This window comes from Chlorocebus sabaeus, chromosome 13 (genome assembly GCF_047675955.1).
Source record: "Chlorocebus sabaeus isolate Y175 chromosome 13, mChlSab1.0.hap1, whole genome shotgun sequence".
Classification (NCBI taxonomy): Eukaryota; Metazoa; Chordata; class Mammalia; order Primates; family Cercopithecidae; genus Chlorocebus; species Chlorocebus sabaeus.
In genome coordinates, this window is record NC_132916.1 from 60,126,676 (window position 1) to 60,146,251 (window position 19,576).

Below are 19,576 nucleotides of genomic sequence, written 5' to 3' on the forward strand. Positions count from 1 at the left end.
TAGTGGGGAATGTTGTCAGCAATAATACAATAAGGGGAGTGAAGGAAGGTGGTTGGGCGGGAGAGGCTGAACTTGGGTGCAATAACAGGAAGGTCTCCAGCCATCCCAAGGGAAGCTCAGGAGCTCAGAAGGCCCCTCAGAGTGTTCTTGAATTGAGACAGGTCTCTGAATCCAACTTCCTCCTGCCACTCCCATTGACCAGTCCTTAGTTTGGTATACGGTGCCTTGGGCAAGGCAGTGGACATGCTCAATAACTGGGTAAGATGAGGACTTCATCCCAAAGTGGCCATCTGGGGAGTGAACCACTGGTTGTTCAGCATATCAGCCTTGTGGATTTTGTGTTATCAACCAAGAAGGGGAGTGGGGGTGAACTGTAAGTCAAAACAGATGATTCTCCACTGGGAAACTCTTACTCTTTCTTGCCTGTTACCTAAGTTGGAAAATGTATGTGAGGAGGATCTTCCTCAGATCTCCTCGGCCTCTTTCTCATAATCCTGCTCTAGAATTCAAAATGTCCTGCTCTGTGACTCAAAACCAAACATTGTTATTTGTTGGTAAAGGGGGTGCCTAGAAGCATTTATTGACCAAGCTGTGACTTTAACAATACATTATTTTATGTATCAATGTCACCAGTTTAGAGGATTTCAGTGCATTAACAAGTCCTACTGTGAACATAACTATAGTATTACTGATTGTATAACAAGGTGAAATACTATATTTTGACCATTAAAATATTTTTTTAAACTAGGGTGACATTTAGCAATTTACCATTTCCAGTAATCTAAATGTTTATGTCACGGAAATCACATATTAAATTATCTGGAAATTTATTTCTCAGGAAGATCACCAGGGCACCAGAAAATAATAATAATTAATAACACAACTATAACAACTTGACATTTTATAAGGACAAAGTATACAGGTTAATCACTAATATTGTAATTTTTTTTTAACAGCCATTGAACTAAATTTTGACAATTGAAAAAAAGTTAATTATAAACTCCTGATGATTTGCCTTCCACCTCCAAATAGGCCACCTGTCATTCTTCATGAAATATTTATTGCATGGGGACTGGGTGTGGTGGTTCACGCCTGTAATCCCAGCACTTTGGGAGCCAAGGCAGGAGGATCACTTGAGGTCAGGAGTTTGAGACTAGTCTAAGTAACAGAGTGAGATCCTCTCTCTAAAAAATATATATAATTTATTGCATAGCAAGTATTTTGGGGGGATAGTTTAATTACTGTTGTACCTGGTTGTACTTGATGAATATTCACATTTTTTCTGCTCTCTAAAATGAAAATTATCATCATTTAACAACACTAAAATACATCATGGAAGCATAGTTCTTTATTGCCATATTTTGGAATAGGGGTAAATAGGATGAGAGTCGTTTAAAATACATTTTACTCTGTCTCTCTCACTGAATGAAAGTATGCATCCTGGACAGAATACATAAAGCAGATATTTGAGGAATCTAAAAAATAAATAATAGCAGATGTAGTGGGAGGAAGACCGGAATTTGTTCATTTTTTCCTCTGGTATCTTCTGGCTTAGACTCAAGGCAGCTTGAGACCTGAGAGAGCACCTTGTCATAAACAGACAGCCGCAGACGCCATTTAGTTCAGACTCAAAGAGCATGAAAGTGGCCTCTTGTTAGTGGCAATGGTGGCAGTGAACGCTCTCAGAGGCTTTAAATTTTTGATTTGAGGAAGTTTGGTCCCAAGATGGCAGAACAAACCTTCTTGCTGTTTCTCTGTCTCCATCCTCCCACCACTTAGTGTGGAAGCGGCGGCAGGAAGTAGGTGGCAGAGAAGGGGGTAAATAAAGCCCCAGTTTTTTGGCTGGAGGGCTGAAAAGAAGAGCTCCTAGGAACCAGTAAGTGGGAAAGAGATAGCACAGAGGGAGAAGCTTGGGAAAGGTGCCCCGTGAAGTTGTTTACAAATTTCTTAGCTCTTTTTAGGGCCACAGTCCTCTGGTGAGGACTGATAGTAGAATAGTATGCTTCATGTCCTTACCTGGTTGGATGCAGCTTTTATTATTTATTAATTTATTCAGCAAAACACCTTGTCCTTGTTGGCAAGGTGCCCTATGAAACGTGATGGAGTCTTTTTCTAAGGCGGAGCGACTTATGTCAAAGGCTCTCTTTACATATGGGCTCCTTACTTAGTTGCTCAGCATCTCAGGCTTGCCATCTGGAAAATGGATAGAATTCTCACTATCTTCAAGAACTGTTATGAGGATTAAATGAATTAACGTACACTAAGCAACTGAAGCTAACAAATGTTTCTTTCCCTGTGGCGTTTGGTTTTCAGCTTTCCTATCCATTTCCTAAGCATCAGACCCTTAGTTTTCATGTTTAGCACTCCTTTAGTCTGTCAATTTTACTAAGTTGTAGGATAATCTAGAAGCTTCCTAAGAATCACATGTTAAATAAAAAAAGAATAAAGGTCTTAAAGGAAGGAGTGCTAAGATAAAATCTATGGTAACCTGCTGCCCTTTTTCTTACTTCTGAAGAGTTGAGGTTGTCAGAAAACTAATATTTAGATATGGGCTTATCTGGTTCATAATACTCTAAACAACACTGCTACCATTACTGTTATTACTAACTAAAACTACTTAGGATGTGTCAGGTATTGACATTCTACATATATTAATTGAATTCTTACAATAACGTGATAAGGTGGGTACCATTCTTATTCTAATTTTACAGAATACATAACAAAAACATCACTTTATTGCCCTAGTCTTATTATTCGTATTATTAAAAAAAAAAAACTATTGAGTACTGGTCTTAAATTAATTATACAGTAAGTTAATATTTAGTTATCTTTTTAAGATAAAAACTCTAGCTAAAATGAGCCTTAATATGGGCAATGCTTTTTTTCCTACTCCATAAAACAGATGAACCCTCTTTGCAGGCTTAAGGCTAAAAACCCAGAATCTAATAACTTGAGTGTTGGAGTTGCATCAAGGTTTTTGCAATGTAAATTCCTTCCATTACCTTAGTTCAGGTCCTAAGCTCCTCTAGTTTAAATTATTACAATTGATTTCTTTTTATTTATCTATTTTTTTTTGAGACAGAATCTTGCTCTGTCTCCCAGGCTGGAGTGCAGTGACGCGATCTCAGCTCACTGCAACCTCCACCTCCCAGGTTCAAGCAAGTCTCCTGCCTCAGCCTCCTGAGTAGCTGAGACTACAGGCGCCCACCACCACACCCAGCTAATTTTTGTATTTTTAGTAGAGACGGGGTTTCACCATGTTGGCCAGGCTGGTCGTGAACTCCTGACCTCAGGTAATCTACCTACCTTGGCCTCCTAAAGTGCTGAGATTACAGGCGTGAGCCATTGCGCCCAACCTATTACAATTGATTTCTTACTGAGCATAGCAATCTCTTCTTCATTGACTGCATCCTCCACCCCTACTGCTTGAATTATTTTTATTATTTACATGCCTGGTTTAAAAAATAATGGCTGCTCAGTAAACTAGGAATTTTTTTTTTTTTTTTTTTTTTGGCTGAGCACAGGGAATTTTACTAATAGGACATGGCAAGGTGGAGCTCCCTAGGCCCCTCCTTTTTCAGGTGGTCTGCGTGGAAATTGTGAAGAGGGGAGATCCTCAGTGTCGTGAGGTCTGAGTGTGGCAGGGACTGCCCAGCAGCTGAGGATCTCTCTCTTCCTCTTGTACTCTTGCTGGGGCTGGTGGTCCAGGGGCCTTACTCCTTGGAAGCCATGTGGGCCATGAGGTCTACTACCCTGTTGCTGTAGCCAAATTTATTGTCATACCTGGAAATGAGCTTGATAAAGTGGTCTTTGAGGGTAATGCCAGCCCCAGCATCAAAGGTGGAAGACTGTGTGTCACTGTTGAAGTCGGAGGAGACAATCTGGTGCTCAGTGTAGCCCAGGATGCCCTTGATAGGGTCCTCTGAAGCCCACTTCACCACCTTCTTGATATGATATTTGGCAGGTTTTCTAGATGGCAGGTCAGGTCCACGCCCAACGTGTTGGTGGTGGGGACACGGGAGGCCATGACAGTGAGCTTCTTGTTCAGCTCAGGGATGACCTTGACCATTGCCTTGGCAGTGCTAGTAGATGCAGGTATGATGTTCTGGAGAGCCCTGTGACCATCAGGCCACAGTTTCCTGAAAGGGCCATCCACAGTTTTCTGGGTGGTAGTGATGACATGGACTATCATCATGAGTCCTTCCACAATACCAGAGTTGTCATGGATGACCTTGGCCAGGGGCGCTAAGTAGTTGGTGGTACAGGAGGCATTACTGATTATCTTGAGGCTGTTGTCATACTTCTCATAATTCACTTTCATCATGAACATGACAGCTTCAGTAGAGGGGGCAGAGATCATGACCCTTTTGGCTCCTCCCTGCAAGTGAGCACCAGTCTTCTCCACGGCAGTGAAGATGCTGGTGGACTCCACAACGTACTCAGTGCCAGCATCGCCCCATTGATTTTGGTGGGATCTTCCTCCTGGAAGATGGTGATGGGATTTCTATTGATGACAAGCTTCCCGTTCTCAGCCTTGAAGGTGCCATGGAACTTGCCATGGGTGGAATACTGGCCTACATGCTCCTCAACTACATACTGGTCTACATGCTCCAGTATGTAGTTGAGGTCAATGAAGGGGTCATTGATGGCAACAATATGCACTTTACCAGAGTTAAAAGCAGCCCTAGTGACCAGGCACCCAGCATAGCCAAATTCGTTGACTTCGGGCTTCACCTACACCATTGTGTCTCAGGGATGTGGCTGGCACTGCGCTGCACAAGAAAATGCGGCTGTCTCTAATGGGAGGAGAAGCGAGCCAAAATAGGACTTATTCTATGCTTCTAAGAACTGAATCCTGGCCTCATTTATTTCTCTAATACTGTCTCCTCTGACTGAAAGTAACAAACAGAAAGCCCCTTATCCAGTCACACAAATACAGTCATCATTCATGCCTTTGCTGCAGAATGTATCTGTCACTCTTGATTAAGCTGTGATGATAATTTTATTGTTTACTATTTATCGAGGACTTACATTGTACCAGGGTTTGTTCTAAGCCCTTTATGTGGACCTATTTTATAGATAAAAGAGCTGAAGTTTAGGGAAATAGTTTGCCCAGCGTCATACATTCTGTAAGTGGGGTTGCTGAGATTTGAACTCCCAGCATTCTAATACAAGCCTGAGTTTTTAGCCATGATACATACTGCTACCTGCTTATTTCTCACATTGAAGAATGGAAAGGATCACACTGACACTGCAAACCTAACGTACACATCTTGTTTCCAGGAGGCAATAAGATAAATTGCATGGAAGGTTTGGTGGGAGGAATTTGGATGTTGTTACTGTCCCTTACCCCGAAGGTAATTATAAAGTCTTTTGAGCCCAGAGCTTGGCAATAGTTGCCAGTGCTGATAAGCCAAAGGTGGGGTATTTTCCTTTTTCCTCTGGTTAAAGATCAATTCACTTCTTTCATGTTTTCTTTTTAGTTGATGATAAAGGAGAAGAATAAAAGGGTAACAGATGTGAATACTTAATCATGTTGCTTAATATTATGGAGTTACATAAAAATATGGTTTGCTTTATCTAGACAGATGTGGTTTTATAAAATAATCATGGTCTTTTTGTTTGCCATATAGAATAATTATGCACAAAATGGGAGTGTACATTCTGGAAAGGTCATCCCGACTTTTAAAGGGTTTCTTTAGGCATCCATGATTGTCACTTTCTGATCAGTATGGGACAAGTTGGGATACATAAAACTGTTCTGTGTTAAAGGAATATTTCAAAGATTCCATGTTTAATGAAATAAAGTATTACCTAGAAATTAGAGAGTTGTCGTTACTTGCACTAATTCATTCTGAAGTTTTCTGAATGCTCTTAAAAATCTGTAGCTTTTTCTTACTTTCTTATTTCTTTCAGATATCGGAAAATATGGATTTCCAATGCACTTAGCTTATGCTCAATATTGAGTGAAATAATTCATTTAACATATCTATGATGACACTAAATTAGTAATTCAGGGTAGTTAAAATTGCAGTGGATGCTGAACTGATCCAAGAAACAGTTTCAACCTTGTGAACCGGGTTGGAATTAGCAGTCTATCATTAAATAGTAATTAAACATCAAAGGCTTGAAATGGCCCATTATGTGCACCAGAAAGTTTGTGTGTTAGAATAAGACACTTGAATTAATATATATTTCATAATTTTATATAGCAATTATGTGGTGATAAACAGTGTAATTATTTTATTTTTTACGAGTTCATTGTCTACATTTTATATTTTACATAGTAGTTATGGAGAAATGGCCTACTCTGTGATGATAAACAGAAGACTTTTATTATTTTAAAACTCATTTTCTAAAAAGATAACACAAAATTGATTTATTTTATTTTATTTATTTATTTTTGAGACAAGGTCTCACTCTGTTGTCCAGGCTGAAATGCAATGGCTCAATCTTGGCTCACTGCAACCTCCACCTCACAGACTCAAGTGATCGTCCCACTTCAGCCTCCCAAGTAGCTGGGACTACAGATGCACCACTATACTCAGCTAATTAATTTTTTTTTTTTGTAGGGATAAGGTCTCACTACTCCTGGCCAGTCTCAAACTCCTGGCCCCAAGTGATCCTTTCATCTCGGCCTCCCAAAGTGCTAGAATTACAGGCATGAGCCACCATGCCCAGCTAATTTTCTTTTAAATCCCTATACAGAATGTACTTTGACTATGGATTTTGTTTTTGTAACTTATATTTGAAAAATGTCTCTTTTAAAAATCATACAAATATTGAAAGTATTTGAGAGTTTTTAAACTAAATCAGGAATTTGTTTTAACATCTATTATTGGTCATCTGAAGCCACAATACTTGGTTTTTAGAGCCATTCCACTTTATGATGTGAACATGCATGGTGCATGCAAGGAAGAGTAATATTTCAAACTATATGCAAAATTGTCAAACCTTGTATCTTTGGTATGTGGGAGGCTGGGGAAGTGAAAAATGAATTCGTTTTATTAGGGGCAATGTATGCCATGGGGTATGGGTCATGATCATGAATCACAGGGAAAGTGGCTTAGCATTTGGGATTGATCCACATGCCACCAGTAAATCTTGGCCCAAAGCAAATAGAAATAGCACAGGAATTAAGATAGCTAACATTTGGCAGGGTATGGTGGCTCACGCCTGTAATCCTAGCATTTTGGGAGGCTGAGGCGGGCAGATCACAAGGTCAGGAGACCGAGACCATCCTGCCTAACGCAGTGAAATCCCCTCTCTACTAAAAAAAAAGATACAAAAAATTAGCCAGGCACTGTGGCACGCATCTGTAGTCCCAGCTACTTGGGAAGGTGAGGCAGGAGAATTGCTTGAACTTGGGAGGCAGATGTTGCAGTGAGCCGAGATCACACCACTGCACTCCAGCCTGGGTGACAGAGTGAGACTCCATCTCACAAAAAAAAAAAAAAAAGGTAGCTAACATTTATCAATGGTTAATTCTGTAGCTGGCACAGTCCTAAGTGTTTAAAGTGTATTAAATCATTAATCCTCACAGAAACCTTTAAAAATGAATACTGTTATTAACTAGATACCAGCAGGGGTGAGTATTGTATAGAGGAGCAGACAGGTATGGAGTGGTTGAGTAGCTTGCTATACAAGTAGAAAGTGGCGGTGCTGAAATTGAACTCGGGCAGTTTGGCTACCCAGTCAGCACTCCTAACTATTTTATTAAATAAATATCTCCCTTGGGACTTTGATTGAGGTCTAAGTCATAGAAATAGTCTGTTTTCCTGAATTTTTCTTCGTTAAGATGAAAGTATGTCTAATTTATCTGAAATTTATATCTTCAGGATATTCGAGTCTTAGACTTTGTTTTATTGTCCCAATCATCAGTCTAATGTCGAGCTTAAGTCATTTTTGAATTCAGCCCTTTTGTTTTTATGAAGATGTAGAAAATATTCTATGGCTTTCTTTTTTCTTCTTTTTCTTTTTGTAGAGTCGGAGTCTCGCTCTGTTGTCCAGGCTGGAGTGCAGTGGCACAATCTCCGCTCACTGTAACCTCCGCCTCCCGAGTTCACAACATTCTCCTGCCTCAGCCTCCCAAGTTGCTGGGACTACAGACGCCCGCCACCTCACCCGGCTAAAGAAAATATTCTATGGCTTTCTTGTGGGTTGCGCCTAAGCTTCCTCCAAGATACTTCTGTCTTTCTCCTCTTTCCAGACACACAATCACCCATCTAGCTTGGACTCTCTTTAACTTCCTCCATGGTAGTCTTAACTCTAGTCTCCTCACAATTTATTTTCTAGAGTAATTTAAGCAATGTTCTGATCACAAACGTTACTATTGTCTCTCCATTTATCATTATATATAATCTAAGTTCTTTAATGTGATAGTCCAAAGTCTTGTTGCTCTGGATCTTTCTTGTCTTATCTTAAAATTCTTAATCATCATGGAAGGTAACATTTATTGAGCACTTACCATATATCAAGCAATGTACTTACTTCCAAACATACAAAGTTGAATAATAGAACATACTTTCTCCCTTTGTCATTATCACAGGGATTATCTCACTTAATCTTCATGGAAACCATATGAGCTATGTAATATTATTAACTCCATTTTAATGAAGAGGAAACGAAGGCTTGAAGAGTTTGGGTAACTTATTCAGGGTCACAAGAGTACCATGTGGTTGAGCTGGGATTCACACTGTCACTTTTAAGCCCTATACAATACTCTCCATGTCATAAATTTTCTAACCCTAACCCATCTTTAGACGTATGGGGCCACTAACCACTCCCTTTATATTCCTCACTTTTTTCTCTTCATTGTCTTGTTTTATGTCATTTTATCCTCCTTGTGTGTAGGTCCTATTTTTTTTTCCTTATTTCTGCCTATTGAATAACAGCTGCCTTCAACCTGTGGATACAATTGACCTATCCCACCATAGAACCAATGTTTCATTTATATTCTGAACTCCCTTAGTGCTATAACCTTGTATGCTGGTTATATAAACTATATGCTGAGTTTTATCGAGTGCTAAATTTTTTTTTTTAAGAATAAAAGCTTCTAATTATGTATCATAAGTAAGTTCTCAGAGAAGCTGATTCAGACTTTCCACCAAAGGGTTGTGTTGGCACAGAAGACATAAACATCAACCACATTTTAGCACAATTTTCATCATTCTCTTGTGGTTTGACTTTTCTGATGATGTCTAAACTTAGACATAAAAGGAAACCCCGCCTTATATGGATGACATGGAATGGAAAAGAAGCTCCATGGCTTTCCTGTTTAGCTGGTGGGTTTGACCTTTTCCACACGTGCATTTGCTTTGAACTCCTCCTAAGTTAGGTGCTACGTGAATACAAGTTATAATTAACATGCTTTCTTTGGGTCTCCTTGAACAAAATGTTCTCGCTCATGATATGCTATGCATATTTACTTTGAATGAATAATAGTTTTGAATTTGGATTTAGAAAGCAGAGAATGTGACTGAAATCCATGTTTCTTCTTTGCCTTTAATCTAGGGCTGCAGGATGGGGCCCAAATGTGAAGGGAATAAAACAAGAGAGAACCTTGTTTAGCCACGAAATAACCAGGAATAAGAGGTTTAGCTTATGGGCTCTAATCAAACGTGTTATTTTTCATTGAAAACTGGCATATAGTATCACTATGCAGCTGCTAACCAGCTGTTTCCTTTCTACTGGGGTTCTTGTGAGTGCTCTGCTTTAAATTTATGTATTGCTTGGGATCCTGAAGGATGAAATAGTACTTGTAGGTTCAAGGTAGTGGTTGGAATGGTGGTTTGTATGTTTTTAGATTTTTTAGTTTAATCCAACATGTTTAAAATGTTTTCTTCTAATTACTATTGTGAATATGTAAATGTTTATTTAATCATACTCAAGTGAGAGAAGATACCGAAACAATTCATAGACTAATTCAAACCATGTTTTTACCTCTCTTGTTTGCCCTACACTCATCTGCCAAGCTTGTATGATTGCCTCAGTTCTCCATTTAGCATCGAAGTTAGTTTTAAACCCTGAAAAAGAGATATTTATATACTTAATTGTTTACATATAATAATAAATATCATGGTCATGTAACGGCTACTTCAGTCATTTCATGCCTTCACTGGCCTGATGACAGAGTTTCACCAACAGAAGAAAATCTTTTGGTTTGTCACAGCGTGTATGGTCTGGGGTCAGATATGTCAAAGAATTATAAACAAAGGCCTGTGGACAGTATACCAGTGCTATGGTTTGAATGTGTCCTCCAAAGTTCATGTGTTGGAAGCTTAATTCTCAATGCCACAAGTTTGAAAGGTGGAATTTTAAGAAATGATTAGTTTATAAGGGCTCTGGTCTCATGAATGGATTAATGCCATTAGTGCAGGAGTGAATTAGTTGCCACAGGAGTGAGTTCTTGATACATGGATAAATTTGGTCCCCTTCTTCCCCCTCTGTCATGCTCTTTTGCCCTCTTGTCTTCTGCCATGGGATTACACAGCAAGAGGGCCCTCACAAGATACAGCCCCTTGATCTTGGACTTCCCAGCCTGAGCCAAATACATTCATGAGCCAAATACATTTCTTTCTTTATAAATTACCCAGTCTTAGGTGTTTTGTTAGAGCAGCATAAAACAGACTAAGACAATTAGAATTACTACTAAGGATACACATGGTATGGAGTTTAAACATAATGGAATATGTTTATGTTATCCTTTTTATTATTGAAGGTTGAGATTTTATTATTACAAGGTTGAGATTAGGAAAATAATACCTAACACTTATAACACTTACTACACACTATTTAAGTTTTCTACATGTATTAATTTATTTAACCTTCTTGATAAGTACTGTTAACATCTTCGTTTTATAGGTAAACTGAGACAAAAAATGTTAAGAAAACTGTACATGGTTACACAACTTGTAAGAATCAGAGACAGGATTTAGATGTAGGTAGATTAGCTCTTTACTCTGTACTAGACTGCCTTGAGTTGTTGCAAGGAGTAAATAATTAATCAGATTACTAATTTCAGAAGTAGTCCAGTGGCATGTGCCTCTATAATTCCCATGTTTGGTATGTTTGAGTGACTTCCCCTAAACTTTTAGAACTGTTTTTCATGATTCCTGGGGAGCACCAGTGTAGGGGCAGCAAAGCTTCTATCTAGAGGATCAGCTAAGTCAAGATAAGGAATTTACAGTAGGTGTATTAGGATATATCAGGGTATACTAGTCAATGTCAACCAAATGCAGAGTGAATTGAGCTGGGATTACTATATCGTCCTCCAACAATTCAAAGTTTTCATAGGGATCTCTCTTTTCTGAAACCAAGTATAAAACTCTCATACCTTCTCATGTGAATTTATGTTAAATTTCAGAGCATTCGAAGATTTTCTCACCCTAATGTTCCCTTGAATTAACTAGATCAAACTGCTGAGCTTGTAGGAGGGGCTTCTGAAATATGTTTGCTTGTTTGCTTTTGGATAAATAGATGGATATGTGGATAATTGAGAGAAAGAAAAATAAAACTCATATTAATAAAATTGTAACTTGCCATGTTTCATTTTGTTACCAGGAAGTAATGGCAGTCTTTAAATGACTTAATCGTCCTTCAAGGCATTGTCTCCTGCTAAGCCTCAATAGGCAGGTAGGGAACAGAAGCTATTGAGAGAGGGAGTGCTCTCTAGATAGTTTTCTTTTTTCTTCCTGACCATAGTTAGCATAGAATATGGAATCATTTAATCTCCATGTTATCTTTGGTGGGGGCCAGGAATATAAGGAGGAACAGAAGTAAAATAACACCACCACCACCAACACAGATAAGCTAAAATGAAATTACTGAGTTAATGACTGAGTCCTCTACAACAGCAACTTAATATATTGGCTGTGTAGGCCATGTTATTAAATTGTGGTTCCAGTGAGTATCTTAGAGCAAATAACTACAGCAAGAGTACTATTAAATTATTAGCAAACCGATGAATCCATACCTGCCAGTTAAAGGCAAAATATTTCTCATTTACATATTTAAGATGTATACATGCTACATTTGGCTTCAGAGTATTGGTTTCCTTTGACTTAAAATGCATTTGTACATTAACTAGAAAAAATTGGTAGACTTTAACAATAGGGTGAAATACTTAAACCTGGGAAGAAATCAGTAGGCTTTAACTATAAGTTTAAAGAGCCAAAACAAGTCACCAAATGAAAAAGTGAAAGCTCATATGTGCTTTACTCATAGCAGACATGCTAAAAATAATTGAGTAAATGTAGATGGACATGAATAGGTGGAGATAAACCTATGAATTAATGGCACCAAAACCTATTGGGGAACAAGGATCTGCCCTCTGGGGAGGTAAAGTGAGCTAGTAAAATGACATGATCAACCATTGCTAGGATAAGCTGTTTGGCCAGAACACTTGCTAAGGTCTCAACTAAGGAGAATGAGTAGGTGGGAATCATATTTAAAGACTCAGAGATCAACAGAAGTAAACTCCTTTATTATTTATTTATTATTGTTATAAGGGATCTCACTCTGTTACCCAGGCTAGAGTGCAGTGGAATGAGTTTAGCTCATTGCAGTCTTGAACCCCTGGGCTCAAATGATCTTCCCACTTCAGCTTCTCGAGTAGGGTATAAGTCATTGTTTCCAGTGCAAAGTCCGTTATAAGGTGGCACACTTGCCTTGGGTAAAGACAAAGATGATCAGTGTTGGTGAGCAGTGTTATCCAATAGATCCAGATGTTTTGCTATCAAGATCAAGAAAGTAGGCAAGGCAAAGGAATGGGCCTAGACAGAGCAGAACACAGGGGCTGCCCTTGGGAGAAAAGTGAGACTAAACAGCATTTGGGACCAGAAAATCATTTTAAAATGATGATTCAGGGTATTTTACTAGCCCACTGTCAAATTCTCTTCACCTAATCATTAAAAAGACTCCTATGGCTGGTGATTCAGAGAGCTCACAAAGTCTAAATTACATATACAAAAGGATAAATGTAAAATTTTGCACTTAGCTTAAGAAACAAGTGGATGATGGGTAGGGAGTACAGGCTCAATCACACTTTGCAGGAAAATAAAACAAAACAAAACATTGCATTAGGAGTTTTAAAATTTAATCTCAACTGCCACAAGTTAACTGTTTGACTTTTGGCACAAGATCTTTTAAAATCTTAATTTCCTTATCTGAGAAAGAGGATGTTGGAAGAAGATTGTCTTTGAGGTTCTTCCTGGATTTAATTTTATAGTTCTATGGCATCAAGTTTTCTTTTAAGTACCAATTCATATGAAGCAATGCTGTGGCACATGATGCCAAAAATCTAATTCATTAGGAGAAATACAAAGACTAGATTATCCTACTGTATTCAGTGTAGTCGCTTCATTTGGCTGGACAATCAAGTTATGGATGCCATATATTTTGAAGGTTACTAAAAAATTTATAGGTGATCTGGAGGAGGTTGACTGAGGTGGTTATTGTTCCAGAAACAGTTTTATAGAAGAAATCATGAGATGAACTAGGGTTCATTAGCTCAGGTCAGAGAAGAAGGGGGCTCCCAATAACTTTCTTCCAGTATCCCCTCTCATAGCTCTAGGTGGAAGGCTGTAGGAAGATTTTCCCTAAAGGCTACATAAAAAGAAATGAAAAAGACAAACCTTCAAATAATTGCAGTGTTCCAGTAATAAACTGGATTGCTTTGCGATGAAATGATTTCCCTCACAAGGATAATGTTCAGGCAAAAGTTGAAAGGCCATCTCTGTGGGGAAAGCTGAATTTGATGATCTTGAGGGTCCCAGGCACTCACAGTTGCTTCCATCCTATGATTTGCTCAGTCTTGACATTAGTTTTGAAATTACAATAAAAACAAATTTATGTGCTAATATCAGAAATGACCAATTTTTATGGCAAACTATTTTCTGATTAATCAGAAATAAAATATTATAATTGTTAAAACTTAGGCAATTTCATTGAGTTCTAAATAAAGAACCATTGAAAACAGCAACATGATCTGGAGGCTTTTAGAGTTCCTCTTGCTCCTTGGCGTCTTTATCCTTCAAGAGCATTTCTCTGAGTGTATTTCTTTCACATCTCATTCTGTCTTGGTGCCTGCTTCTTGGAGAATCTGAACTGACCTAGTAATAAACACACAATAAATATTAGCAATTTTATCTTACTCTTTCCTCTGTGACTCAAAATCAATTTGTTTTCTTCCCATGAATAGTTTGTTTACTGTTGGTGGATATAGAATTAAAGTGAGTTGGAATTTTATGTTGTTTTTCCTAATGGAACCATGGAAACATTCTTGCTGTTTGATAGTTACAAAATGCCTCCTGATTTAGGTGGATAGTAACAATTTAGAATGAAATTGTAAACAGCATTTGGGACCAAAAAATCATTTTAATATGATGATTCAGGGTATTTTACTAGTGATATTAGTATTTAGACTTCACATCTAACTGGACTAGATGACTATTTATGTGTAGAGAGGACTTAGAGGCAGAACAGCAGGAGGAAATGTAGAAAGTCAAACACCTGGCTGGGGAAAAGTCCTTACACTGTCTGGATTTGGTGTCAGCCTCCCCTCTGTCTCCACCACTAGCATTTCCAGCCAATGCATCCCTGATTACTCAAAGCCAAGCATTTCCTGCAAAGTAGCAGGAGGGATAGGAAACAGCATGTGCTTCCTGCTCTGGGAGGTGGCACAGGATTGCGGGGCAGCCAGTAATAGCAAACACCTAAAGCGGGAAAGGATTTGGTGACCTTGTGAACAGAACTTTGCTTTTCAGCAGAATGACACAATCATCAGTAGCATTTTAGTCTGGATTTAAGTCATAGCTACTGAGAACACACTCACTGTAGAATCTTTCCTTTTGGGGCACCAGTGTAATAAGGTAGACAGACTGATACTGACTTATGCAGGGGAGAGAAATAAAGATACACCCAGCTCTTCCGGAGCATGGGGAGCCTTTGGTGGAAATAAGCAAACATTTTTTTTTTTTTTTGCCCTGGGGTCAGTTAAGGTCATTCAGGAATCACTTCATTGAGAAGGAGAGTCTTGAAGAGAGTCCAAGAGAAAAAGCATAAAGTTATGCTTTGAGTGAAGGGAAGGGTGTAATCATTCCAGTGAAAGGGAATTGCTGTCGATCATGGCTCTGAAGCAGAGAGAATAATTTGTAAATGGGGGCTGTGAACTTGGGTATACCTTTGAAGTTCTTAAACACGGTTTAAAGCTGCATATTTTAAGAAGTAGAGTGAGCCTTCAATATTTAAATTATTTAAACGTGTATCTCTTGTAGGGCATGGGAAGAGGACCATAGTTTCTGTGGCCTCCCTAAGATGGCCTGCCACCTCTCCTGATGCTGGTGACTTCTTGTGATGGTGAGACAATATTAAGTATTTGAAAAAGGAAGAAGTTCTTATTCCCAAGTGAGAGACCATATAGCATAGAAGTTAAAGGCAGGGGATCTGGATGAGGTGTGGATATGAATTACAGTTTTATTTCCTGCTAGTCATGTCACCCTGGGAGAGTTACTTAATCTTTCTGAGATTCAGTTTCCTTATGTAAAGGAATGGTGACAACATTAACTCCTATCACAAAGGATTTTTGTAAGAATTCAGTGAGATGTGCCACGTACAATGTTTAGCACACAGTGCCAGAAATATATTACGGGAGCACAGATTCAAAAATGACTAATTAGAGCAGTTACTGAGGCGTCTCAGCGCAACAGCTGTGTTTATTATTGAATTGCTTGCAAAAATGGGCACACATGGCTTTTTAAAATTTTTTATTAAAAGTTAGTAATTTATGATGGCTTTATTAAAATACATGACTAATGTAACTGACTTTTATCACATAGAACAGTTTATGTTTTCATTAGTGAGATAAAAAGAAAAAGAAGATTTCCTGCATCCTGAATTAGAGCTATCATCTGTTAAAAAAATTTATGACTAAGAAACAAAATATAATTGTTTTTACAGGATAGGGGCTCAATATATAATTACGAAATGAATAGATTCACCTATTTATTAAATAAATATTTGTTTTAAATGATAAGTGTTATAAAAAATAAAATAGGAGGTTATGATAAGGAGTGGGCTGTGTGTGTTTGTAGGGATTGTAATGCTCTGAAGTTTAGATTGGCCACTAGTCTTAATGTCTGAATTCCAAAATTACTTGAAAATTGCAACTTGTATTAAGTGTGCTCAACCTAAAAATGTCCAGGTTTATGATAACATTCAAGTTGAAATTCAACATAATTGCAAAAAGTTGTATTTTGTTTATTTTCAGAGTTTATGAACTTTTTCTCATGTTTTCCTAATAAATGAAAATGAAATTGGGAAAAAAAGTTACTTTCAGTAATTGGACCTACATCCTTCAGCGTGGATTTGTTTCCCCCTTTGGCTGATGTTTCATTGACCTCTACAAGGCTGGCATTTCTAGAATACCAACTGAGTAAGTTTTAGACTCTCCACAGTTGAGTTTTGTTGACACTATCAAAAACTGTCAAGAACTCATTTGATAATTATAAGTTTTTGTGTTTGTATAGTAGTTAATTTGCAACCATGTGCTGTTTTGTCAAATATCTGAAGTTGGCTTGCTATTGATGTCCTTTTCTAGAATGCATTTTCCAGATAGACTAGAATACATGCCTGAGTTCTCAGGTTTATTTGTTTATTTTAAAATAATGTATCAAGTGTCTATCATGTGCCACATGGTTCTAGTATTAAATTGAACCCCATGCCACTGTGGCTATTCTATCCTTTTTAGCTCAAAAGTCAGAAATTTGATACAGTTCAACTTATTCAAAAACAAGTTCCCCTTTAAAGAGCTTTCAATATAATATAAGGTTTTAGGTGTATAAAAAAAGAATGCCTTTAAAAATTTTTATACTTAATTAAAAATTTTGTGCCCATGGAAATCTAAAATTCTATAGGTCAGAAATATTTCTGTATAATGAAATATACAATGAAAATATTTCGATGTAATGAAATTATTTCCCTGATACAAGGTTTCATTTAGAAGAGTTTGTTTTCTGTATGAAGCATCCAAAGTAATAAATGATTTCTTCATTCTTGTGCCTTATCATCAAGAATTACTTATTTGTCCACTTTGTTGTGATTTTTAAAGCTAATTTAGAATCAAAACTGAAGTGAGAAGTTGAACAGTAGCCTAGTTTTGTTCCTGCTTGGAAGAATTAATTAATGTTTAACTTCCCATATTTCTACCTACTCTCTTTCAAAAGCACAAATAATTTTCCTTACCAGAAACCTCCTAAATTTCATAGCATTCACAATATACACTGACATGGTTTAGGAGGGGTGACATGTTATGTGCTTGAATTCAGAGTTTTTTCCCCCGTTCTGTTTGATTTAATGCCTGAAAAGAGTAGTGACATATGGACTCTGTTCTTATTCAAAGCCCAATTATGGTATGATTCCTGGCAAAAATGTTCACCATTATACAAGACCACAAAGGGTTTTGAATTATTAACTCTACTCAATAAACTTAAGAGAGCTCCTTGTTCTTGGTCCCATGGGGGAAAGGGGAGCACAGGCAAGGTAGTGGAAGGGCATAAAAAAGGAAAACAAGAAGAGATGAATATACAAAATACTGTTATTTTAAACCCTCTTGTTTTAGTTTACATTCAAGGAATTGTAATGTAATGGAGAGCACAGAATTAACAACTAAAATGATGGGATTCTGAGCAGGCTAAACTTAAAGTACCTTCCTCACTACAAGCCTACCTGCCTCTGTACCCACTGTTTCCTCCTCCCATTGTGGAGGTGGCACTCCTTGCCATTGGGCCAATCCTCTCACCAATATCAGAAGCCGATTTCTTTCTTATCCTGTTTTTATTACCCTCCTTCTCTCTATGTCTTCTCCTCTCTTTCTACTGGATTTTCCTCATCAACATTTAAACATATAGAAGTCTTTTAATTTACAAACATCTATTTATCCTATTTTCCCCTCCTGTTACCACCCTAATCCTCTCCGTCTTTATCTGTGCATAAGAAGCAGCACAGCAAGGCAACACTTGTCTTTACTCAACAGCTCCATTTCCTTAGCTCTCATTCATTAATTAACCTTCCTCTGAAAGGGCTAAACCAAAGTCATCAATCATCTCCCTGAAGCTAAATTCAACAAACTTTAAGTTTCTTATCACTTACCCTCTTTTCAAAGCACAACAAAGCTGACCATGCCACTCCAGTAGATCCTCCACTGACTTGGTTTCCATGATACTAGATCCTTTTGGATTTTCTACTGCCTCTTCAGTTGCTGCTTCTCCTTCTTCATTTACCAGTGCTCCTCCATCTGATCTGAAACGCTGGACTTCTTTAAGCTTCAGTCTTTGGCTCTCTTTTCTTCTCCTTAGACCAAGATTTCTCAGTAGTTTTTGGGTCTTAAAAAATCCTTGACAAGGCGGGGCGCATTGGCTCATGCCTGTAATCCCAGCACTTTGGGAGGCTGAGGTGGGCGGATCACGAGGTCAGGAGATCGAGACCATCCTGGCTAACACGGTGAAACCCCATCTCCACTAAAAATACAAAAAATTAGCCAGGCGTGGTGGCAGGCGCCTGTAGTCTTAGCTACTCAGGAAGCTGAGGCAGGAGAATGGCATGAACTCGGGAGGCGGAACTTGCGGTGAGCCAAGATGGTGCCACTGCACTCCAGCCTGGGCAACAGAGCAAGACTCTGCCTCAAAAAAAAAAAAAAAATCCTTGACAAAAAATTATTGCTATAACTTCCAGTATATCAGCATGATCAGTAAGTTGCAGACATAATAAACTAAAAATACTATTAATACTCTTTTGGAGATAGAATGATAGTTTTCTATGGATATGTTTATTTTGGCTAATATTATCAGCCCACTCATTTTGTGTGGTTCTCCTCCCACTAAGGATATCAACTTGAATGTAAGTCAATAGTATGAGTAGGGCAAACTTTTGTTTTTCTTTTTTTTAATTAAAATTTCTTCTAGATTGTTTAAACCTTATCCAAATAGACTTAAAATTCTTATTACAAATGTCTACTATGTAATTAGTGTGTAATCCCAACACTTTAGGAGGCTGAGAAAGGAGGATCATTTGAGGCCAGGAGTTGAAAACCAGCCTGGTCAATATAGTGAGACCTTGTCTCTACAAAAGAAAAAACAATTAGACAGATATGGTACAACTTGCTTACAGTCTCGACTACTCAGGAGGCTAAGGCAGAGGGTCACTTAAGCCCAGGAATTTGGGGGCTGCAGTGAGCTATGACTGTGCCACCACACTCCAGCCTGGGTGACAGAGCAAGAGTCCATAAACAAAACAAAACAAAACAAAAAAAACTACCAAACTCCCCCCACCCAAACCCATAAATTCTACTTTAAAAAGTGCTAACACGGTCTGGTATGTGGTACACGGTGAATGGCAAGAGTGCTTTTTCCCTATTTACCACTAAAGATGACTTTTTAGCTAACCTTTCTTGAATAAAGAAAGGCAATAAGCTTAGCTTGTCTTTTAAAAATGTAATTCCTTTATTTTCATTAATGCTTAAAACTCATGGGTTAACATAATACATTTCTGTTAATAAATAACTGGCTGAAGCCAAAATAAT

General features: G+C 38.1%; 1 long non-coding RNA gene and 1 pseudogene across 1 annotated transcript; both read right to left on the reverse strand.

Annotated features, from left to right (window-relative positions):
• Window positions 1-3,559: 3,559 nt before the first annotated feature.
• LOC103240327 (glyceraldehyde-3-phosphate dehydrogenase pseudogene) lies at window positions 3,560-10,269 on the reverse strand (annotated as a pseudogene).
• A 2,194-nt stretch (window positions 10,270-12,463) lies between these two features.
• On the reverse strand, window positions 12,464-18,338 carry LOC140713248 (uncharacterized). Its single transcript, XR_012095139.1, has 3 exons — window positions 18,148-18,338; window positions 13,635-14,111; window positions 12,464-12,733 (listed from the first exon to the last, which is right to left on the reverse strand). It is a non-coding gene; the product is annotated as an uncharacterized lncRNA (long non-coding RNA).
• Window positions 18,339-19,576: the final 1,238 nt, after the last annotated feature.